Source organism: Protopterus annectens, chromosome 2.part0, assembly GCF_019279795.1.
Source record: "Protopterus annectens isolate FY-2018-M chromosome 2.part0, PAN1.0, whole genome shotgun sequence".
Classification (NCBI taxonomy): domain Eukaryota; kingdom Metazoa; phylum Chordata; order Ceratodontiformes; family Protopteridae; genus Protopterus; species Protopterus annectens.
The window spans coordinates 1539118055-1539142054 of NC_056728.1; the positions used below are offsets into that span (position 1 = coordinate 1539118055).

The 24000-nt window shown below is 39.0% G+C and overlaps 1 long non-coding RNA gene across 1 annotated transcript in view; it reads left to right on the forward strand.

Moving 5' to 3' along the window:
* Positions 1-24000, forward strand: part of LOC122793538 — a 290317-nt gene that overhangs the window by 145872 nt on the left and 120445 nt on the right. Inside the window, exon 2 of the long non-coding RNA XR_006363488.1 lies at positions 10859-10910. This is a non-coding gene — a long non-coding RNA (uncharacterized LOC122793538). The remainder of the gene's footprint in view (positions 1-10858; positions 10911-24000) is intronic.

Below are 24000 nucleotides of genomic sequence, written 5' to 3' on the forward strand. Positions count from 1 at the left end.
GTCAAGCAGAACCACAGAAGTGATCCCCGGGGTAAATTTCCTATTACCCATCCAATCATCAAGATTTTTCTTGAAGAGTGCTAATGAGGAGCTCTGTTTGACATAGATAGGTAGTCTGTTCCAGAGTATGGGAAGTCTCTGGGACAGGAATCTATCCCTCCAGCATGTTCTGTTTATTGTGGTGACAAGGTTTAGGTCCCTAGAGCGTGTAGCTCGGAGGGATTGGGATTTCTTTAAGTGGAGCATGTCCAACAGCTCTGGGTTTGACATAGCTTTGTATGTTAGGTAGAGATCGCCTCTGAGTAGGCGCTATGCGACAGAGTAAAGCTGGAGTTTTTTGAGACGGTCTGCATAAGGCATCTGTTTGAGGCCAGTGATCCTCTTTGTGAGGTATTTTTGCGGCCTTTCCAGTTGTTGTAGATGTCTTGTGAGGTACATACCAAAAAGGGCGTTGTACTCTATAATGGGTCTAATGAGTGATGAGTAGAGGGAACAATGACCTCTTTTTTCCTGGATGAGAAACCTTTTGTGATGAGGTGTGCCACGTAGAAGGATTTCCTGATCACTTTGGCGATGTGATTATCAAAGGAGAGACTACTGTCCACCTGTGTCCCAAGGTCTCTTATCACACTTTCGGTGTTAAGTAGACTACCGCCTATGTGGTAGTTCATGGGTACAGAATTTTTACCAAAGGGGATGACAATGCACTTTTGGCATTGAGCTTGAGACCATGTCTTTGACACCAGGCATCTGTCTCAGTGAGGCCCTTTTGTAGGATGTCCACATCGTTAGGAGTTTCAATTATGGCTCCTAGTTTGCAGTCATCTGCGAATTTAGTTAGCCAAAGACCTTCTGTGTTAGCCTGTACTTCAGAGAAGTAGATACCAAACAGGAGAGGACCCAGGACTGAACCCTGTGGTACTCCACTTGTCACTGGTCTGAAGTCTGATTTGGAGTCTGCTACTTTCACAGTGTGGGTTCTTTCTGTAAGCCAGTTGGCAACCCATCTTGTGACATAGGGATTTATACCTAGTTTAGTGAGTTTATCTATAATTCCAGAGTGGGGGATGGTGTTGAATGCCTTGGCGAGATCTAGATAGGCTGTATGAACCACCTTACCCTCATCCATGGCCTTGGTGACTACTTCAAAGAAGTCTATCAGGTTTAGGAGACATGATCTGCCTTTTACAAACCCAAACTGTGTGGGGTTCAGGGTTTGAAGATCTCCAATGTCTTTGTTTATGAGTTCCATGATACGTTCCATGGCCTTGCAGACGAGGCTCGTCAGGCCAATGGGGCGGTAGTTCCCGGGGTCTGTTGTGGCCCCCCCTTTGTGGAGTGGGATAACTGTTGTGCGCCATTCAATGGGCACAAAGCCTGAGGTGAGGCTATGATTGAACATGGCACTTAGGTGGGGTGCCAGTTCATTCTGTAGTTCATGTAGAAGGCAGCCTGGGATGTTGTCAGGTCCCATGGATGCTGTGTTCTTGGCTTTGGAGAGTGAAGTTTTTACCTGTGCAGCCGTGATTACAGGAACTTTGCATTTTTCCGGTATAAAGATGGGCCCTTTAGCGGGTGAGAGGGGGGTAAAGTTAGCACTGAACCCATCTGCCAGGATGTTGGCAATATCAGTTGGTTCTGTATATTTAGTGTCATTGTGCTGTAACTCAGAGCAGATCTGAGTGTTGCCATTGAGATTTTTAACATAGCTGTAGAATGCTTTGTGGTTGTCTTTAGAATCAGTGGCAATTTTGTTTTCATAACTAGCTTTGGAGGATTTTATGAGGGATCTCCGCTTCTTACTGAGGCTGACCAGGGAGTTCCTCCAATCATGGGATTTTACTCTTTTTTGCAACAGTTTCTTTCTTCTGTTGTAGAGTTTGTTTATGGCAGAAGACCACCAGATTGGCTTCCTTTTTTTGGAGGATAGCATCTTGTTTCTGTTAGGGATAGCACGGTCCATGCACTCGTGTAAGTGCTTATAAAGTGCATTTGTGTAGGATTCAGCAGTCGTAACTCTATTGTCCATCTGCATGCGTGTCATGAAGTTTGACACTTCTGTCTTAAGAAGCGTGAAGTTGGCTTTGGAAAAATGTTTTACAGTTGTTTTCCTAATGGGGGTGGGAGTGGGATGTGGATATCTAGGGTGATTAGCTTGTGGTCGGATCTGACCAAGGAGCTGACCTCTGGTGTGGAACACCGGTCACCCATGTTGGTGATGACCAGGTCTAAGATATTGCTGCCTCTGGTGGGGGTGTGGATAAGTTGATCCAAAGCATTGGAATTGATGATTTCCAGAAAACGTTGAGCAAAAGAGTTGGTACATGAGTATTTTTCCCAGTTAATGGTAGGGTAGTTGAAATCACCCATTATTAGAGTGCTGGGTTGTACCTTAATATTTTCCAGTGTATCAAGAAAAGAGGAGTGGGAATCCTGGGGCATGGTGGGGGGTCTGTAGCAAGCTACAATCTGGATTGCGGTTTTGCCCAGAGTTAGTTGAACTTGGATAATCTCGGATGCATTATGTTGACCAACTAGCTTGCAGGTGTGGATATCCTTAATGAATATGGACACGCCTCCACCTTTAGTGTTTCAGTCCGGGTTTAGTGGCCAAAAGGTGTGGTATGAATTATAGCCTGGTAATGCAGGGGTGCTCTCTGGAGCTTTGAACCAGGTCTCTGTCACTGCACGGATGTCAATGTTCTCCATTTTAAGGAGTGCCTCGAGTGAGTGCATTTTGAGGTTTAGACTTATAGCATTGAGTAGCATTACCCTCAGATTTTGCTTGTTTGTACCTGTTACGGTGGTGAATTTGTCATTTGAACCTTGCCTAAAAAAGGCACTATAGGGGTGGCAAGAGCCTTTGCCAGTATCCGGAATCCCAAGGGCGACAGGTGCAGGCCATCTCTGGCAAAGCAGCATGGTCTGTCGATCATGTCATCCCAGGCAGACAGGTACTGGATTCCCTTAGAATGACACCAGAAGCTTAGCCAGTTTAGTCAATAATTTTGTCCTTGTACTGTGGTGTCATTCTGGCTGATGGCAGGATGCTACTCAGGGCTAGGGTCATACGGGCCTGGGCTACAAGATCAGAGAGCACCTCCATGTCTCTTTTCATGTAGTCCAGGGTAGTACGTCTCAGATCATTCACACCAACGTGGACAATGACAGAGTCATATTTGTACTACTTGTGGAGTGACCTAAGTGCATGCGTTATGTGGCGGATCCTGGCATCTGACAGGCAGCTGACAGTAACTTTTTCCTTGTTCAGCCTGGTGAGTGGAACATCAGTGTGCCTGACTATAGAGTCACCTATGACTAGAGTGTTGGGTATGTTATGCCTTATGGGCTGTAGTTGAGTGGCACACTGAGTATGTGGACTATGTGTCATTTGGGTTGTGTTGGGGGGTGGAGGTTGCTTGCATTTCTGCATTGGAGGTCTCTGTTGTTTTGGCAGATTAGTACAGAGAGCCTCCGCGAATGTAGGTGTGTGTTTTGTGGTTGTGTGTGTGTGTTTTGGTGGTGTAGGTTTTGAGGGAGTATGTGATGAGTGTGGTACTGTGCAAGTGTTTACCTTCTCCTCTTGACTGTCTAGGCCTGTCTTTGGTAGAGAGCTTTGCTTCCAGTTTGGCTGTATAAGTGCATCTCTCACAGGTCGTAGTGTTGGGTGGTAGGAGGAGAGGGTTTTCTGTGTACATGAGGCAATTGCTGCATTGTCTCAAGATGCCCAGATTCATGAGGTAGACAGGAGAAAACACCGGGAGCTGACCTTTAAGACATGCCTGAATAGGTGCTTATTTATTAAGTACTAAAAACTGTTTTCCTCTAGACAAGTGAGGAAAGTTGAGTGCTGTAGTAATTTGTAACTTATTTAGTGCTTACAATGAGTTCTGAACAAGTGCTGAGATCAAAGAAACAGATGAGTGCTAAAACTAAAAAGCTGGCTAGTTGCAAGGGAAATTTTGAAAAACAGACTTTATGGCGCCAGGAATAGTTTAACCCCAGTTAAGTGGGGGGGGCTTAGGAGCTCACAAACAGTCCTGGACGCAGCAAATCCGTATCTGACCTGCCACAGGAAAGGGGGGAAGCAAGCTTAGAATTTTTTTTTTCCAGTAAAGTGGAAATGGAGAAAGCTGGAACAGAAGTTAATACAATGTTAGGAATCTGAGTGGGTTGGCCTTCACAAATGTTCTCTATTAGATTGAGTGAACTAATGACACTAGACTGGGAGGAGTGTCACAGATCAAATATACAGTATGGGCGGGCAACTGCAAAGTCACCAAGTATAAAAATACACAACACAAGGGATGGTGGGTGGGAAAAATTACAGTTCCTAGCTGTAGCCACTAAATGAAAGTTTTAAACAGATCAAGGAGCAGACTAGAGAATGCTTTTAACAGACAAAAATGCACATAAATGTTCGGACAGAGCAATCACAAACAGAAAATACAACTCTCAGTATGAAAAAGCAGTTTACAGTTAAGTAATGTTAAAACACTTTAAAACAGTACATAAATGCAGTGAAACAGTAAAAAAAAGCTTTATAACAGTGCAAAAATATAATAGATCAACTGTATAGCACAATTATAAGCGTTTCAGAAGTGCAATTCAGTGAAATAAGTATAAGAAATAACTTGGCCTGCTCTTGGAATCTTAAGGAATTTCCACTTATGCAATGCAATCCAGAGCCTGACAATACAAGCTTTTCTCCCCAGACCTCCACTGAAAATGGGATTTATGTCCAGTTAAGCTTTCATGGTAATCAAATGTTAACTACAAATAAAATAAAGTTGCTTCTGTATTTACCTTAAATCAAGTCAAAAAATCTCCCAGTGTTGTATTCTGTTACAAAAAATTGTACATACCTTGGATGTGCACAGGCAGCTTATGTCCTTGACAGAATAAAGCTCTTTAGGAATGGTGAACAGCTGCTTGGCTTTTATTTGGAGATTAAGAAAGGTCAACCTGTCTCTAAGCAAACTGTTGCACAATGGTTGTCCTCTGCTGCTGTTTCCTATTATTCCTATCATGGTAAATCTCTTCCAAGAAGAGTTAAGGCTCACTCGACTAGGACCATATCCTCTTTGATGGCATATTGGAAAGGGGTGGACTGTAGAAGCATTCTAGCGGTAGCAACCTGGTCCTCTGTTCATGCCTTCACAAAGCAATACAAACTGGATTCCTTTTCAAGGTCCAGGGCAAGCTTTGCTAGGACTATTCTCAAGGTGCTCCTAAATCCTTACCCTTCCACTTCCCAGGTAGTGTAAGCTTTGGGAATCTACCCAAAATGCCACTGAGGCAGTGAGATTGATGAATATAGTATAGTATAATTGCTTAAGTCCTACTTACCTGTAACAGTTGATTGAATTCCTCACTGCCTCAGTTGCAGCACCCACCTACCATCCCCTAGATTGAGCATAGTTAAAGTGGGTTTCAACCTTTTTGATTTGGTTGTTGTTGGATTAGTTTCATATGGTATTGTGATTGACTGCAAATTTACTCTTGCTAGAAGATTCTGGCTTCGGGTACTTTCCTCTTATTTTTTGTGGAAGAGAAAGCCTAAGCACTCACTTCCTGTAACAACTCTAGTGTTCCCTCTCGGGATATGCTGAGACAATCAGCTGTCACAGAAGAGAGAGGGATGGTAGTCTGAGCTTTTGAAAGCTGAGCAGTACTGTGTTAACTTGGCAGATAATCCAATATGAAACTGAGGCAGTAAAGAATTTGAACATCTACTATTACAAGTAAGTAGGACTTAAGCAACTGTACTTTGTTTTAAACCATGCATATATGTATCTGTGTCTTATGTGGTATGGAGGCAACAATTTAATAACATTAATAGAACAGTGATGAAGCAGATATAAGTGAACTCACTGTTGTTAGTAGGTCTTGATAACAGGGAACACAAGAAACGCAATTGATAGGGTCGGATGTGATTTTGAGTAGGAAGTGATAGTTATTGCATTCCATGATTGAGTGATGGGGCTTATAAGCAGGATATATATGAGGGGCTGAAGGCAATAATTAACTTAGGAGGGCTCCTCTATGACAAGCAGTGCTTGAACAGAGAAAACGGGCAGGGATATCCTCTTCCTCTCAGTTACTTGCTTTATATAGAGAGCTTTTAGCAAAGAAAATAAAGGAATCCGAAATTCAAAGACATAACTAGTCTGATAATAAAGAAAGTTTAGTGTTCTTTCCAGATATTATTTTGTACTTGATAAATACAGAAAGTGACATTTCAGTGTGAAATAGTTTGAGATATGTTCAAGTCTTTTTTTGGGATATAAAATATATGATGATAAAACAAAAGCTATGGTCACAAACTCCACACTCCTGCATGGATTGGATCAGTAATAATTAAAATTATATGGACATGATAGGCAGAAGTGAAGTATTTAGATGTATGGATTAAAAAAGATTCTGTTATGGCAGCGAAGTAGTTATGGGAATGTGGGTTAGACTTTAATAGAAGACAATACAAAAATCAAGGAGGCAGAAGCTCTTAACAAGGGGTATGGATAGTACAATACAAGCAGTGTAAATGCTTTTAGTCACTGTAGTCTTGCATATATGTCAGGCATATTTTGTTAACCAGATAAGTTATGGATGAGAATTTAATTTAAATTAATTTATTTAGAAGGGGAAAAGGGCAAGAGTTAAGTGGGGTACACTGATTTTCCCCATTGATTAAGGTGGTTTAGGGTTATGTGATTTGAAGGGATACTTTTAAAACCACACATTTAAGGCTCATTTACATAACTCCAAAAGAAGGTTATAAATCAGAGAGTAAAAGAATGTTGACAAAATGGGAGAAGTGTTCAGGGGATGAAGAGAGACAAGGATTTTGGATGCATGTCCACAAGGAGAATAGTAACAGCCATACAGAATACTATATTTGTGAAATGGCAGAACGTATTCCCAAGAAGTAAGCTAGTGTGGGAATGCGAAAGATCTTAACCAATACGGATGCGTGCAAGTTGGAGTATAGAAAACAGGTGAGGGGGGAATGAGATTTATTGGATGAAATTATCAAAAGAACCAAGGTTTGGGAACAAATTACTCAGGAGGGGAAAATAATACAGTGGGATGAGGCAAAGCAGGCATTTGATCTGCATGTTACAGATTGCCTTCCCTATCAGGGATCGATAAGAGTATAGGCAAAGAGATAAGGGAGTGCTAAAGAAAAAAAACTGTTTTTATAGAGGTTTTAGTTGAATCTAGAACAGACAGTGCTGTTAAAAGAGGATAATGAGTTGGTTGTGTAAAATATTATACAATAACTATAAAAGTAAATCAGAAGAGGTTAGAAAAGATTATAAGAGACTAGAGTGACGGATAAGGAAATGGACAAAAGTCTGTAGGGCTCCCAAGTATGCAACAACATCCAGAAGGTGTAGTATTTTTGGATGGAAGTGTTTGCACAGGTATTTTATTCTCCATGAAAATTTCAGAGGATTTTCTTTAGATAAACATTACATTTTGGAGATGTGATGGGAAAGAGAAAGAGAGAAATTGGAAACATTTTTTGGAAATGTAATGATTTGGAGAATTTTAAAATTTCCCTAGAGAGTACTTTGGCAGAAATGTTGGCAGTAAAAAATGGTAAATCATTCTTTTAACTTGGGATATAGGATCTGTATTGCCTAAATATAGTAAAGTACTAAGTTGCATGCTATTGGCAGTCAAAAAGGCAATTGGTAGAAAATGGAAAACAAAGTCTAAAGTAGTATATTAAGGAAATATTGAATATTGCAAAGAAGATAAAAGAACGGAAGATTGAATCTTTAGAAAATGTATGGAGCATAACTGCTACTGTTTCTTCATTATTTTACTTTGTCAAACTAATGTGATTTGTGTGAATCAACTTGGAATATCTTGTGAAGCTACTGTTATGAAACATAGCTGAAATACATTGCACGGGCATCATTTTTATTATAGACAGACGTGTGAAGTGTATGCTAAAGTAGCTACAACTGTTGGGTGGGAGCTGTCTTGGATGAATGTAACTGACCCTGTTGTCATTTGCTCAGTTTAGTCACTAATCTGGCTTTCAGAACTTGTCATTTTGTGTGAAGTAAAATGGAATACCGCTGTGATTGCTGTATGGTTTTGTGAAAAAATAATCAAGTTACTATGTCCTTTATTATTATGTTATTTTTTACCACTTCAGACATCTGAGCTGTGCACATTGAGTAAGTGACTGTAGTTGAGGGGTATGGAGGCCATCTATTGATAATAGTAACTTAACCCTCCTGCTGTTTGACTACTGGTCTGGAGTGGCAATAGTGTCACAAATGTGTTTGCTGTACTCGGTGTAAAATTAGTATTGCTATGATTTAAGCTTGTGTGTTTGAGTGCAAACACATTTTGGATACACAGAAGATAATTATTTTCTATTTAGTTGTGTTGCAGTGTATTTAAGACCAACAAACTGGCTATAATTTATTTCATTTTTGATTACAGACATCTGCATTGCACTAAGTCAAAATGTTACTATCTTGCTTTGTTTGGTTTGAGCAGGATGTGTGAAAGTGCCTGCTCTTTGCCAGAGTGGCACAGTGAGTAGCATTACCATTTCTCAGTGCTCGACTCTGGTTATGTTCTTGTCTGTTCCCCCACCCCCTGTGGGGAGTCTGCATGCCCTCTCTGTCTCTGTGTTGAGTTATCCATGTGCTCTGATTTCCTCCAAGACATGCTGTAGGTGAATTGATATTCCTCTGTTTTGCTTGAAGGTAAGCATGCAGTGTGTGTGTGTGTGTGTGTGTGTGTGTGTGTGTGTGTGTGTGTGTGTGTGTGTGTGTGTGTGTGTGTGTGTGTGTGTGTGTGTGTTTGTACATCTTGTGGTAGACTTGGCTTTCAGGATAAGTATCAGTATGTGTTTATAAATCTGAGAAAAATCAGTGCATCTTATTATAGACCTGGCTTGTAAGGGTCAGTATCAGTACGTGTACTTGTTAAAAGAAAAAATGTCATTGTTTTTTATCTGTGGAAATACACAATATATCCAGGTACATCTCTTACAGTCAAGTTATTGCCTTTCAAAAATAAGACATAAAAACCATTACATAAGATGGTGGACCCACAGCCCAGGCTGTATAAGTGGATTTTGATTCAGGCTCAGTAGTGGTCTCTGCCATGAACCCCACGTATTCTGAAGTCAGCCCTAATTAATTTATATAGACGGTTATAGCAGCTTGTGTGGGTCCTGAGGAGAATATGGTCATTTTTTTTTGGCTTTCCTAGGAAACCTCAGAGGTGTGCACAAAAGGCCATTGTAGCTTGTTTATGGGCAGTGTACATTTTAAGAGGAAAAAAAGTTGGAATGCATTACCGTGATTGTCAATTTTTTTCACTTTCTTCACAAACATCAGATGTGTATGCAGGAGACTATCTTTTTAGGGGTAGTGGTAAGGAGCATACCATTTATGTACATCTCACAGCATTGGGTTGAAATATATTAATGTTTTATTTCTTTCAGTTTCATAACAGTCTGACATCATAAGGGTTGCAATGAAGATAATGTTTTTTTGAGAGCTAGGGGTTAGAAGCATGCTGTATATCTGTATGACATCAGTCAGTTGAAATATATGACTATGTCCATTTGAGCCTTCACTCTCTTCCAAGTCTAATACCAGAGGGATACACAGAAGATGATTTTTTTAGGTGGGTAAGGTAGGGAGATGTGCACTATTATACGACCCCTGGCTTAATTTAGTTATTTTGTCCACATTTATTGCACTGCAGTCTTGGCCAGTTGATGAGTAAGGCTGAATTGCTTTCCTTAGTCATGATTTTTTTTTCAGACTGTCATCGGATGAAATGGTTGTTTAAAAAAAAAGCTCTAAAATGCACCTTAGAGCATCTACCACCCCATTGTTTTTATGGTCCTAGAGGCTAAAAGATACCCCCATCCCAGCTTAATTCAGTTATTTCTTTCACAGTTATTACTTTACAGTCTTGGCTAACTGGGGTATATTGAAAGAATGTACGAAATATCTGAAGAATACGACAAAATGTATGAAAAGAAAGAAAAAAGTAATCTGGACATTGTGTAGAGACCAGGATGTGAGGAGTCACTGGCTCAACTGGGGATGTGGGGGGCTGTTATAGAGCCCTTAGCCTAGGACATGGTTTCACCTAAGGCAAGCTGTAGAGGATTGACAGGCAGTGATGGTAAAAACTGAAAAAAATTGTATTTGAGAAAAAAAGGAACCATATTAAAAAAATAAATAAATAAATAAAAACTGTGTGCTATGCCATGTATTTGCTGCAATAATGTAGAAGTGTTAGTATATGCCACGGCAGACTAGACATATGCCTGGCAATGCCTTTGTACTCCAGTCCATATTCCCTCTCCTTTTCTATATTTGCTAGATTATAAATATGAGAAAGCGGTACAAAGTGACAAAGTAAAAATGTTTAGACTTGGCATTTACCTTTTTCTGATCAGAATAAATGCATTTTATTTTTCAGATGTGCATATCTTTAGGCATGCCATTATTTAATCTCTGATGGAAATTAACTGATTAAGAAAGCGTGTGTTACATAGTATTGAAGGAATCTGGCACTCTTATCACTGTAGACTGCTTCACATAAGTATCTGGTGAAAAACATACAATATGGTATTAATGATTTATTGATGTAGCTTGATTGATTTTTCTGTAAAATTGGCCTTTTAATGGGAAACTATTCTGTAACTTTTTCTTTCTCTTGCTTTGATAAATTGTTGAAAACCTCATGCAAGGCCTACCATTTAAATGTGTTCTATTCTGAAATGACACGTCTCTGCAACATTAAGTCTCTGTGATTAAAATTATGAATTACATAAGATGTTTGAAATTTTCTTCGTTTACAGGGTGAAGTTTCTGGGAAGCAAGTGTACTACCACCATGGCAGATGGATAGAAGGTATTGCTGCAGTATATTTACATATAATGTTGTGTAACTGCATTTGTGTACTGCAGTTTTTTATCCATCAGATATGGCAGGGCAGGGCTGTTGAAATATTTTGTTGATTTGTGAAATTCTGCTTCTACCCAATTCTGTCACTAACCAAACAATAAGATGGGGAGAGAGAAAGTGTAGCTTGTTCACTGTGAAACACTAAGTGTTTGCCTTTAGAAGGGGCTTAAACTGCTGTATTTATAATCTACACAGTCTGTTTAATTCTCCAGGTACAATATCTAAAACATTTATAACAAGGCTCAGACAAAACTAATATATCTGCCACAATCTTGACCTTTGTCATCTTGGTTTGAGTTGTGTTGTGAAAAATGGCAGTAGGCACCAGCATTCAAAGTAGAACAGCAACAGCATCTTTAGTGACTCACAAAATGGCAGCACAGCAAAAAGACAATGGACAGCTTTATCTCTCCTTTCCAGCTGTAAAGCTAGCAGGCTAGTCTCAATGCATTATGTGATTAGGCAGTTCTTAAAGACAGAGTACTGTTTTATATGTGCACAGTTGTTTGTATATACAACTGAATGATATGCACAGTTTTTATTAGCACATCTTCACTAAGTGGAGAGAGAGTGCACTCTGTGTACAACAGTTTAACGTTTGATACATGTTTTTAACATTCATTTTTTAATGCAATGCAAATACTGTACAAATAAACAGTTAAACTTTTGGCATGTTTCCTCTACAGGCACTTATTTTTCAAATAGAATTATTTCTCCTTTTGTTCTGTGGGCGCTGGTGTGCCTTAAGACATAGTTTCACATCCCTTGCTTTTCTCTTTTTTTATCTACCTATATATAAATATATATATAGGTTCATAGGTAGGTACTAGGCTATCTGCCCAAAGGCATTTATAAGCCTAGCCAGAGTGTGTTGGCTTTCGCCACCCCCTTAGATTAGTTCCCTGTGCCTCTGTCCAGCAGAGCCATTGAATTGATCCCCAGGGTAAACTTTCTGTTTCCCATCCACTCGTCAAGGTTTCTTTTAAAGAGTGTTAGCGAGGAGCTCTGCCTAATGTAGATTGGGATCTTGTTCCAAAGCATGGGAAGTCTCTGGGACAGGAATCTGTCCCTCCAGTACATCCTATTTATTGGTGTAGTGAGGTTTAGATCCCTATAGCATGTGGCTCGAGGGGATGTGGTTTTCTTTAGGTGGAGCATGTCCATCACTTCTGTGTTGGACATGGCCTTGTATGTCAGGCAGAGATCACCTCTGAGTAGGCGGTATGCAACCGAGTACAGCTGGAGTTTCTTCAGTCGAGCTGCATAGGGCATCTGTTTGAGGCCAGTGATCCTCTTGGTGAGGTACTTCTGTGGTGTTTCCAGCTGTTGCAGGTGTCTTGTAAGGTACATCCCAAATGAGGCGTTGTACTCTATGATGAGTCTGATGAGTAGAGGGGCACAGTAACCTCTTTTGATCTGGATGCAAACCCTTTTGTGATTAGGTGGGCCACATAGAAGCATTTCCTAACCACTTTGGCAATGTGATTATCAAAGGAGAGATTACTGTCTACTTGGGTACCCAGATCCCTTATTACGTCTTCTGTATTTAGGGGACTACCACCTATGTGGTAGTTTGTGGGTACTTTGTTTTTTCCAAAGGGGATGACTATGCATTTTTGGCATTTAGCTTGAGGCCATGATTTTGACACCAGGTATCTGTCTCAGTGAGACCCTTTTGGAGGATGTCTGTATCAGCCGGAGAGTCAGTTATAGCCCCTAGTTTGCAGTGGTCTGCGAACTTGGTCAGCCATAGTCCTCCTGTGCTTGCCTTTACCTCTGAGAAGTATATGCCGAACAGGAGGGGGTCCTAGGACTTAGCCCTGGGGAACGCCACTTGTAACCGGTTTAGAGTCTGACCTAACTCCCGCAACTCTCACCATGTGGATTCTGTCCATAAGCCAGTTGGCAACCCATCTTATGACGTAGGGGTTTATGTTCAGGCTGGTGAGCTTGTCTATAATACCAGTATAAGGAATGGTGTCGAAGGCCTTTGCGAGGTGTAGGTATGCTGTGTGTACCACCTTTCCCTCGTCTATAGCCATGGTAACCGTCTCAAAGAAGTCCACCAGGTTTACGAGGCATGATCTGCCCTTAATAAAGCCGAACTGGGTATGGTCCAGTGTTTGGAGGTTCTGAATGTCTCTGTTAATGAGTTCCATGATGATGCGCTCCATAGCCTTACAGACCAAGCTAGTCAGGCTTATAGGATGATAGTTCCTGGGGTCCGTTGTGGCTCCACCTTTGTGGAATGGAATAACTGTTGCTGTGTGCCACTCTATGGGTACATAGTGTGTGGAGAGGCTCAGTTTGAACAGTGTGTTTAGGTGAGGGGTTAGTTGGTCTTTGAGCTCATGTAGGACGCAGCCTGGGACACTGTCTGGTACCGTTGATGCTGTGCTTTTGGCTTTGGAGAGGGCTGTTTTAACCTGAGTGTCTGTGACTTCAGGGGCTCTACATTTTTCTGGTATGATTATGGGCCCCTTTGGGGGTGAGAGGGGTGAAGTTTGCACTGAACCTGTCTGCCAGGATGTTGGCGATATTGGTCGGTTCAGTGTATTTTGTGCTATTCTGCACTAACTCTGAGCAGATCTGAGCATTGCCACTTAGATTCTTGACATAGCTAAAGAATGCCTTGTGGTTATCTTTGGAGTCCTTGGCAATTTTTCTTTCAAAGCTCGCCTTGTATGATTTTATGAGGGATCGTAGTTTCTTGCTGATACTGATCAGGGATATCTTCTCTTCTTGGGATTTTACTCTTTTCTGTACTAGTTTCCTCCTTCTATTGTATAGTTTGTTTATGGCAGGGGTCCACCAGACTGGTTTCCTTTTCTTGGATGAGTGAGTCTTGGTTTTGCTTGGGATAGCATGATACATTCATTCTTGTAGGTGCCCACAGAATGCATTAGTAAAGGATTTTGCAGCTTGGACAGTGTTATCCTTTAGCATGGGGGCTTTGAAACTTTCCACCTCGGTCTTATGTAACATGAAGTTTGCTTTTGAAAAGTTTTTCATGGTGGTTTCCTTGTGCAGGGGTGGGGGCAAAATGTGGATATCCAAAATGATTTGTTTGTGTTCAGATCTAACCAGCGAGGGGTTGACCTCCGGTGTGGAACACCAGTCGCCCATGTTGGTGATGACCAGGTCCAGTATGTTGTCACCTGTGGTGCGAGTGTTGACCCGTTGATCCAGGGCATTTGAGTTAAATGTTTGGCAAGGGAGTTAGTACTTCTTCCAGTTAATGTTTGGGTAATAGAAATCACCCAATATTAGGGTGTTTGGTAGTACCTTTATGTTTCCCAGTGTTTCCAGAAATGCGGAATGGGGGTCCTGGGACATGGTGGGTGATCTGTAGCAAGCTACAGTTTGAATTGCAGTTTTGCCCGTTAGTTGCACGTGGATGATCTCTGAAGCATTGTGCTGTGCCACTAACCTGGAGGTGTGGGTATCCTTGATGAATATGGATATGGCCCCGGCTTTTGTATTTTGGTCCGGGTTCTGTGGCTGAAATGTATGATATGAGTTGTAGTCTGGTAGTGCTGGGGTGCTCTCTGGAGCCTTAAACCAGGTTTCTGTTACTGCACATATATCGATTTTCTCCATACTGAGGGGTGCCACGAGTGCATGCCTTCTGAGGTTTAGACTTCTGGTATTGAGTAGCATTGCCCTCAGTTTTTTGTTACTTGTGCTATTTACGGTGGTGGGTTTGTCTGAGCCTTGCCTAAAAAAGGCACTATGGGGGTAGCAAGAGCCTTGGTCAGTATTCGAAAGCCTAAGGGTGACAGGTGCAAGTCGTCTCTAGCGAAGCAGCGTGGATTGTCGAGCATGTCATCCCAGGCGGACAGACACTTAATTCCCTTTGAATGGCACCAGAAACTTAGCCAATTGTTGAAATTGATCATTTTTTTTTTATACGTTGGTATCATTCTTGCTGAGGGCAGGATGCTGGTCAGAGTCATACCAGTCAGGGCTATGTGATCAGAGAGCTCTTCCATGTCTCTTTTCATGTAGTCCAGGGAGGTATGGCTCAGGTCATTCACACCAACATGGACAATGACAGAGTTGTATTTGTACTTGTTCTGGAGTGACCTGAGTGCTTGTGTTATGTGGTGGATCCTGGCACCCGACAGGCAGCTAACAGTAACCTTCTCCTTATTCAGCCTAGTGAGTGGGACATCAGTGTGCCTGACTATATAGAGTCACCTATTACTAGTATGTTGGGTATGTTATTTTGCCTTAAGGGCTGTGATTGCGTGGCACACAGGGTTTGTGAAGTATGCGTTTCATTGTTTGTGTTTGGTGGTGGAGGTTGCTTGGATGTCTGCTTTGGAGGTCTCTGTTGCTTTTGCACGTTTGTATTTGGAGCGCCTGAGTATGTTTTCGTGTATTTATGTGTGTGTTTTGCCGGTGCTGGTTTAATGGGTCTTTGTGAGACTGGTGGTGTGATGCAAGTATTTCCCTTCTCCTCTTCACCGTCTGATCCAGTCTTGGGTTTGAGAGAGCTTAGCCTCCAGTTTGGCTGTATAATTGCATCTCTCGCATGTATTCGTGTTTGGTGGTAGGAGGAGAGGGTTGTCTGTGTACATGAGGCAGTTGTAACATTGCCTCAAAATGCCCAGCTTCACCAGTTGGACTGGAGAGTACACCTAAAACTGCCCTTTGGACATGCCTGGATAGGTACAGTGAACAGTTTTACTGAATGGCTGGTAAGGTCGAATAGAGAGCCTTGTACTTCTGTACAGTATAGGGGGGGAGGTCTAGTGCTAGGGGTTTATAAGTGCTTACTATGAGTTTTGAGCACGTGCCGGGCTGAGAAATGAATGGCTTCAGTGCTTAAGCTGAAAGTGTGTCTAGTTGCAAGGAAAAAATTGAAGAGAAGACTTTGTGGAGCAGGGAATAGTTATACCCTAGCTAACTGGTGCTGCCCGGCGTAAAACCAGACAAATGTGTTTTTTATAGCAGGGAAATGAAAGAGAGGGAAATTTAATTTCTGGGCTGAAACCACTCCTCCAGGGACAGATAGACTGCTCAAAGCTCCCCCCTCTCACAGGTAAACAGAGAAACTTCCTTCTATCCAAGTAAGGTATGGGCAAATACAGAGATTTGTAACACAGCCCTGTATTCAGCACAAACCTGAAAACTGGACTATACTATCTTAGAAAGGCGGGGAACAAGTATTTTTTTTTTTTTTTTTTTTTTTTCAGAAAATAAAGCAGATGCAATAAAAAAAACACTTTAAATGCACAGAAAAGGATACTTATTGTTATATATCTCAGATCAGAGTTGTAGTCAATGCCCCTAGTAATAAAGTAGGAAGAAACACAAATACAGTAAAAGCAGATGAATAAAGTGCAATTTTTATATATATAAAACAATAGAAAATGAACAAACTGATTTAAACAAGTTACCCATTTAACCAGAAGAAAGCTCAAAACTGAGCCCTGTTCCAGCAGTCTTCAATCAGGCAAGTTCTAACTGCACACTCCTGCCGCTAGGGTGCAGGGGAACCTTCTTCAAAAAAGAGATGGCCTAGATCAGTGCTCAAGTTATACAACCAAAGCTAGATTCAGCAGGCCTGAATCTGGTCTATGCTACAGCAACAAGGCACACCAATTTCAGAAAGAAATGGTTCAAATAAGCAAGCACAGTAAGCCTGGGACCAGAAATTCCCAGCTCAGAAGGGCAGAATCCAGCCTCTCCTCCCACAAGAGTGCAGACCACAAACCTTAATTTAGAATAACTGGCTTGAAGCCCAAGTGCTTAAGCCAGAACTAATACACTTTTAGAATAGCAGACACTGAGCCTTCAATCAGCAATTCCCAGCTTAGAAAGATGTAAGCTACCTGCCCTGCCACAACAGTGCAGACCACAAACCTTCTTAATGCAAAACAACCGGTATGAAACCCAAGTGCTTAAACCAAAAGACTTAGAATAACAGTTACAATTTAATCAGGCTACCTACCAAGCAATAATAAATGCAGCAGAATAAAAAAAAAATTGAGCACTTTTAAGAAGAGGCAAAAGCAAAATAAAGTAGGAAGAAACACACGTATAGTAAAAGCAGATGAATAAAGTACATTTTTTTTGTTAGTAAAGTGCAGGGAGAGAGGAAGGAAGAACCTAAGCGGGTTGGCCTTGTCAAAGCTTCTCTCAGTATTAAGTAGAGTGAACACTAGACTCAGGATGTGATCTCACTGTACTCTAAGTGAGCAAATGAAATACACCCAGGAGGAGAGTTCAAATACAGACTTGCAGGAAGGGAGGGCAATTCCAGAGCCACTAACACCAAGACAAGAACAGGGAGGATGAGTGGGGAACTAACTGCAGAGAGACACACAGCACACTATTCAGTGAAAACAATTAGGTAACAGAAAAAATTAAATACAGTACTTTTAAAACTGCAAGTTTGTACTTAACAGAAGACTAAAAATACAGTACTGCAAGTTTGCACTTAACTTCACCTTCTAATGCAGGTGATTGTAGCGAACCAAGTCTCTCAGAAGTTGCGCATAAAAATATGTATAAAGCCTTCCCTAGGACTTGCCTTTCCTGAAAGTAATGCTTTAGTCATGAGAATCTTTATTACAGTTAAATTCTTCTTCCAAATTACCTCCTGTTTGCAGAGTGACATCTCAGTTTCTTGGAATTGGCGTACCGGCAGCAAATGTATTAACTCCTTCAAATCCTCTGGCATGATATTTAGTACTTTTAAGAGACTAGCCAGTATTACAACCCCAGTTATTACCAGTCCCCTTGGTAATTTAATCCTTTTCACACACAAACCAAAAAAAATGTCTTGGTTTTATTTTAGATGACGGTCTTTATTCCATTATCACATTTATTTTACCATATCCATAGTGTTACTTCAGCTTTAGGTGACTTACTCCTGAAGTGCATTACTCCATGTAAATGTGATCCCCTGGTTAGAAGTTCAGATTACCTCTAATTTTTTCCATTTCTTGCAACAACACCACAGCATTGCAAACTGTTGAAAATAAAATTCTCAGATTTATTCATCTAGCAAACCCAACTGACCACCACTGTACTGCCATTACCAGGGCTAATTGGCTCCCTGTCTCTGCTAGAGCATCTTACCTGCTGAACACTGCAATGTTCAAACTATCAAACAATAGATATGAACAATTGCTCTCGTAACTCATCCTAGCCATTACAGTCTCATTTCACTATCAAATGAGCTATGAGAATTTCCAGTGTTTAGAAAAACAGATGTACATTTGATTAGACAATAAATAAATACACATGCTTTCGTGATGCTGGTTAAAATGTTTAGTATTCTTTAACAACGTTTGATCTCATTTAATGGAAACTTGCTATATTGCCAAATTTATGTTTTAATTTTAGTCATATATGTAGATATTTGCTGTTGAGTGAGTTATGCACAGTTGAATGTATACTCAATTTGTACTTGTAGCTGGTTTTGTATTGCATAGACTTAAGGTCTGTGTAGTGGCTGAAAAGAATCGTGCATCAGCCCACTACCAAGATCAGCGTTAGACTAGTTGGACCTATTTGGCCCAATAGGCCCCTGCTCCATCAGGGGACCATCACAGAATCATTATACCTTGTGTCACAGACATTTACCTGATAGACACAACAGCAAAGTGCACAACAAGTCTTGTTCTCATAGAAGATACAAGTGTTAGTGGTGCAGACATGTGCTGTCATGTATTGCACTAGTGGCTAGTCCAGTATTGTTAGCAGCAGGTGTTTCATGGCTTTTGTATGGCTCAAAGTTTTAACTGCTCACACTCATAGTAGTCAGTTGCTGTTGCTGAATGCTTAACAAGTTTTCAACCTAAAACTAGTCAGTTTAAACATCTGGTTTTGCTTATCACTCCAGTCTGAAAAGACAATAAGCTCAGGCTTAATTTGAAGACTAATAGAGTGTGGTACCATGTTTTCCTTTGCTTTGCTTACCAACATGGGATTAATAACTGGTTGCTAATGAATACAATTACAAGACATAACTGAACAGTCAGTCGCAAACAGTATTTTTTTTCCCCAAAATTTCTTTATTTCAATTTTCTTTTTTCAAATACTAACAACAATACGGTAACTCAAAAACACAAATAAACAATACAAATACCTATCTAAAAAAAACAGACAACAATCTCATTCTGAGAAAATTATATACACACATATATATATATATATATATGTATGTATATATATATATATATATATATATATATATATATATATATACACACAATATATACACAAGAAGTCACTACATCGTCAAGTAAAGTATGAGAATTCTCATGTTCATTTGGTCTCATAAGGGATAGTTAAAATGGGGATAGTCTATATATAAAGTAAAAATAGAAATTTAACCATTTATTTGTATGTTTAGGGAAAATATCTAGTTACACATATACTAAGAGAAGGGAGAAGATGCAAGAAAGGCTGGTTATACTACATTCATTTCTTATTTAAAGGTTAGCTTTTCATGACAATTTGTAGGCAAATTTTATTTGTCAAGAATTATATCTAGCAAGTAACCCCAATATTTTTGGTAATAGCGTTTGTTTTTGAATAAATTAATTTGTGAGATGAGATATATTTCATAGCAAGATTGCTAAAATTTTCCCATGTAATTGGTGACATGACATTCCAATTCTTTGTAATAAAGAATTTAATAAGGGCACACATCGTAATAAAGACGTTTTAATATTTTTGGGAGTTGATTGATATTTAATGTACAATATAGCTGTCTCCCAAGTAAGGGTTGATTTTTCATATCCCATCTACTCTAATCTTACTCTCAAGGAACACCATAAGTTGTGTATTTTAGTACGGTTCCACATGACATGTAAAATATTAGCTGTTTGATCCGGACAATAGGGACATAATAGGCGAAAAAGTAGGATTGAATTTATTTAATTTAGATAAGGTATAATATAGATTGTTATTTACCATAATTTGTGTATATAACAGCTTCTTGAAAGGAATGAATTTGATTGTATTTTTAATGGCTAGTTTCTTATTTTCTTCAGTCAGTGATTGATTTTCCATTTGCCAATAGTTTGAAAGTAATAAAGAATTCTGATGTTTTGCACTCATTACAATTTTATAAGTCCTAGAAATTCTTTTCCCTTTAATTGCAAGATTTTCAAGTATTAATTTAACTAAATCTATGTTCTGTAAGTCTGTGTGTATTTGTGAGAATTTAGCATTTATAAGATGATGAAGTTGGTTAAGAATAATACTATATTTCATAGGAAGTTTGAGTTCAAGTCTCATTTGCCCCGTGTTAGAGTCTTTCCATTGGTATATATCCCATATTGTGTAGTCTTTTATCAGGGGGTAGTTTGTTAGATTTACTGGTTTTATTATTTATTAGTAAATTAGGATTTGTGTGTAATGGTTCTATAAGGGCAAAAGCGTCAGCTAATTGCAATGATTTAAATAGTTTCTGTGTTGTAAGAATCATGTTTTTAATTAGTGGGTGTAAATTCTTTGTGTATATGCTAGCCTGGTTTAAATTCAAGAATGGTAAGGATTTGATATTACAGCCAAGGGATTTCAACTGTTCATACCAGATTTTGGTCCACTGGGGTGTCCAAGTATTTATATACGAGTCATAGTTTATTATTTGTATTAGTCTGTATACAGTAATTATACTATAGTAAAGCTTAAAATCAGGTAACCCCAATCCCCCCTTATCTTTGGCGAGTACAAGTTTTGCATATTTAATTCTGGTAGATTTGGGATACCATAAGAATCTTGATATAGCTTTTTCCATGGCAAGGAAGAAGTTGTGGGGAATATTTGAAAAGGTAGCATTTAACTGAAGAGTATTCTTGGTAGAAAATTCATCTTGACAACACTAGCTTTTGACAGTAAAGACGTATTAATGTTCTTCCATCTATCCATATTGTTTTGAATACTAGTCCATGTGGTTAGTAGGTTATTGTTTATAATATCTTTGAAGTCTGAAGTAAATATTATTCCTAGATATTTTATCTGGTAGTTTATTTTGATCTCACTCATAGGAAAGTACAGTTCTTTATGCCTTATAGGATTGAGGGGAAATATGTGTGATTTGTTTAAATTTAAATTATAATTTGAAACTACCGGGAACTCATCAATAACTTTAAGTATTTTTGGGAGGTTAGTAGTGGGGAGTTGGAAGTATATATTTAAGTCATCAGCAAAGGCCGAGTATATAAGATTTGTATTGCGGATTCTGGGAATATGATGAAAGGTTTTTTGCGTAATAAACAGAAGGAGGGGTTCTAGATAAAGATTAAATAGGTATGGCGAAAGAGGACATCCTTGTTTTGTACCATTGGATAAGAGTATAGGGTTAGTTATAAGTTTATTTACCTGTATAGTGGTAGAAGCTTTCTGATACAGAACCTGGATCATTTTAATGAATTCTTGAGAAAAACCATATAAAGGCAGTATGTTAAAGAGAAAGTCTAAGTTTACTGCATCAAAAGCTTTAGTTGCATGTACTGTAAGGGCATATCTGGGGCATTTATCCCTATTAAGTAGTCTTGCAATGGTATCTAAAAGGAGGCTGTTGTCACTTGTTTGCCTGTTTGTCATAAAGCCCATTTGTTGTTGGGAAATAATAGAGGGGAGTATATTCTTAAGTCTGTTTGCTATAACATGGGCTAATATCTTAAGATCAGTGTTTATGAGGGCTATTGGTCTATAATTTGCTGGATCTGTTGGGTCAGAATGCGGTTTAGGAATCAACACTGTCTTGGAGTTATTTAAGTATTTGTCTGTTATACCATATTGTATTATACAGTTGAAAACTTTTAATAACACTTTGGAGATAGGTTCCATGAATAGCTTATAAAAATCAGATGTGTATCCATCAGGCCCAGGGGATTTACCTAATTTTAGTTTGTTTATTGCAGCTTTTATCTCTTTTAAATGTAACGGTGATTTTAAGAGTTTCCTTTGATCTTCTGTAATTTGTGGAAAGTTTATATTATGTATAAAATCCTCAAATCTGTCTCTAGATGATGATAAGGGTATATTGTATGTTGTTGTGTCTTTCGGCTTTTCCCGGTTAGGGGGTCGCCACAGCGGAACTCCGGTCCACTAATGATTGGCAGTAGATTTTTATGTGCCGAGTTGCCAGCCCTGACGCACAACCTTCAATGAAGGTACGCCCATTCATGCAATTTCTTATAAATATCTTCAAAAGCGTCCACTATATCTTGATCTTTATATTTCACCTGTCTTCATATTTTATTTATTTGATCCTAGGAGGTCCACTTTTTATGTTAATTAGTCTAGCTAGGAATTTTGATGGTGATTGAGCCCATTCTGAATATTGATATATTGACCTTAATTCTGAGAAGGAGATATTTTCTAAATAGTGTTTGTGTAATTGTTTTTGCCAATCAATTATTTTTTCCTCAAGTTCTTTAGAATATTTTTCCTGAAGTTCTAGTTCAGCAGTGTTTATTTGACACTCTAGTTCATTCTTAAGATTGTTATACTTTTTTTTGACCCATGCAGATTTTTGAATAATAATACCCCTGATGGACTGGCTTGGTAGCCGCCCATTGTATGTCGTATGGAATTTGATCGGATATAAAATCATTTTGAAGTTGGGCTAGCACATTCTGAATTTCTTGTGTAGTTTCTTGGTTTTGTATAATTTTAGGATTTAACGTCCAGGTATTGAAATAGGAAATATTTTGTTTATGAGCTTAAAAGTTTATTAAAAGTCTAATTTTGGAATGATCTGAAAGAGTTCTAGGTGATACAGCCTAATTTAATTTGTTAGAAAGGAAAGCATGGGAAATTAGAAAAGCATCTATCCTGGACCAAGTTTTATGAGTGGCTGAAAAGAAAGTGAATCTTGATATTGTTTTATCATATTGAAATTTAACATAAGGGTCAACTAGTTCAAATGTATTTTGTAATTCTTCAAGTGCTGTAGTGGTAGATTGTGACTGTCTGTTTTTATGATGCGATCTATCCTTATCTAGATTTAGTAAAGCATTCCAGTCCCCACATACAATAAACAGATGATTTGGGTATTTGGCTAATATATTAAAGATTTCATAAATGAAGAGCTGTTGATTTGAGCAGGGGCTATATATATTAAGAAAGAGTAATGGTTTGTTTAAAGTATGATATTCAGTAGTAAATAATACCCATCTTCCCTTTGAGTCAGCTTCGTAGGAAATAATCTCTCCTTGGAAGGATTTATTTACTATAATGGCCACTCCCCTGGACAAAGAACTATAATTTGCAGCAACTATTGTTTTTAACCCATTTTCTTTTCCTTTCCCTAACCCAAAGTTGGTCATCTAAGTGAGTTTCTTTTAAGAAAGTTATATCAGCCTTAGTTTGGTATGTGAGGTGCATGATTAAATTTCTTTTCTTTTTATCTACCATTTCTTTAACATTCCAAGAGTCTATGGTTATCATTTTTTATTAATATTGTTGAAGTTTCTCATTAGTTGATACACAAAAATACAGTTATAAACTTTTTCTGTTAGTGTATTTATCTTAAGAATAAATGTTGTGACTTCTATACTACTAAACTCTAAATAGGTGCCTAACCATCCATCCCTCTGTATTTGTAAATGTGCATGAGTTAAGAAACTAAAATAAACTATTATTTTTAACAACAAGGAGTAGATATATTTATTTATTTATATTTGTTGCCCGGGAGTGTCCGACTGGACGTAGGTCCAGTTTCAGCGGAGGCCCGAGGAGAAAAGCTCCACAGTTAAAATAAACAGACAGTAGTTACATTGGATTACATAGCGATTAACAATTTACATAGCAATTACTTACAACATATTTACAGATGAAGAACATAATACATCAGTAGACAACTAGAATCTTTATCTGTGAAGTACACAACAGACATTAACAAATGTTACAAGAAGTTCCTGCTGTATAATGAGTACTGGCTTATGAGTATCTGAGCTTGCTATAATCAAGGTAGTTAGTGGAGTGGAAAGAAAGGTAGTGTTTGGATGGGGTGGGTGATATTAGAGTGGGAGTTGCAAGGGCATAGCCAGCATGTTTTTAG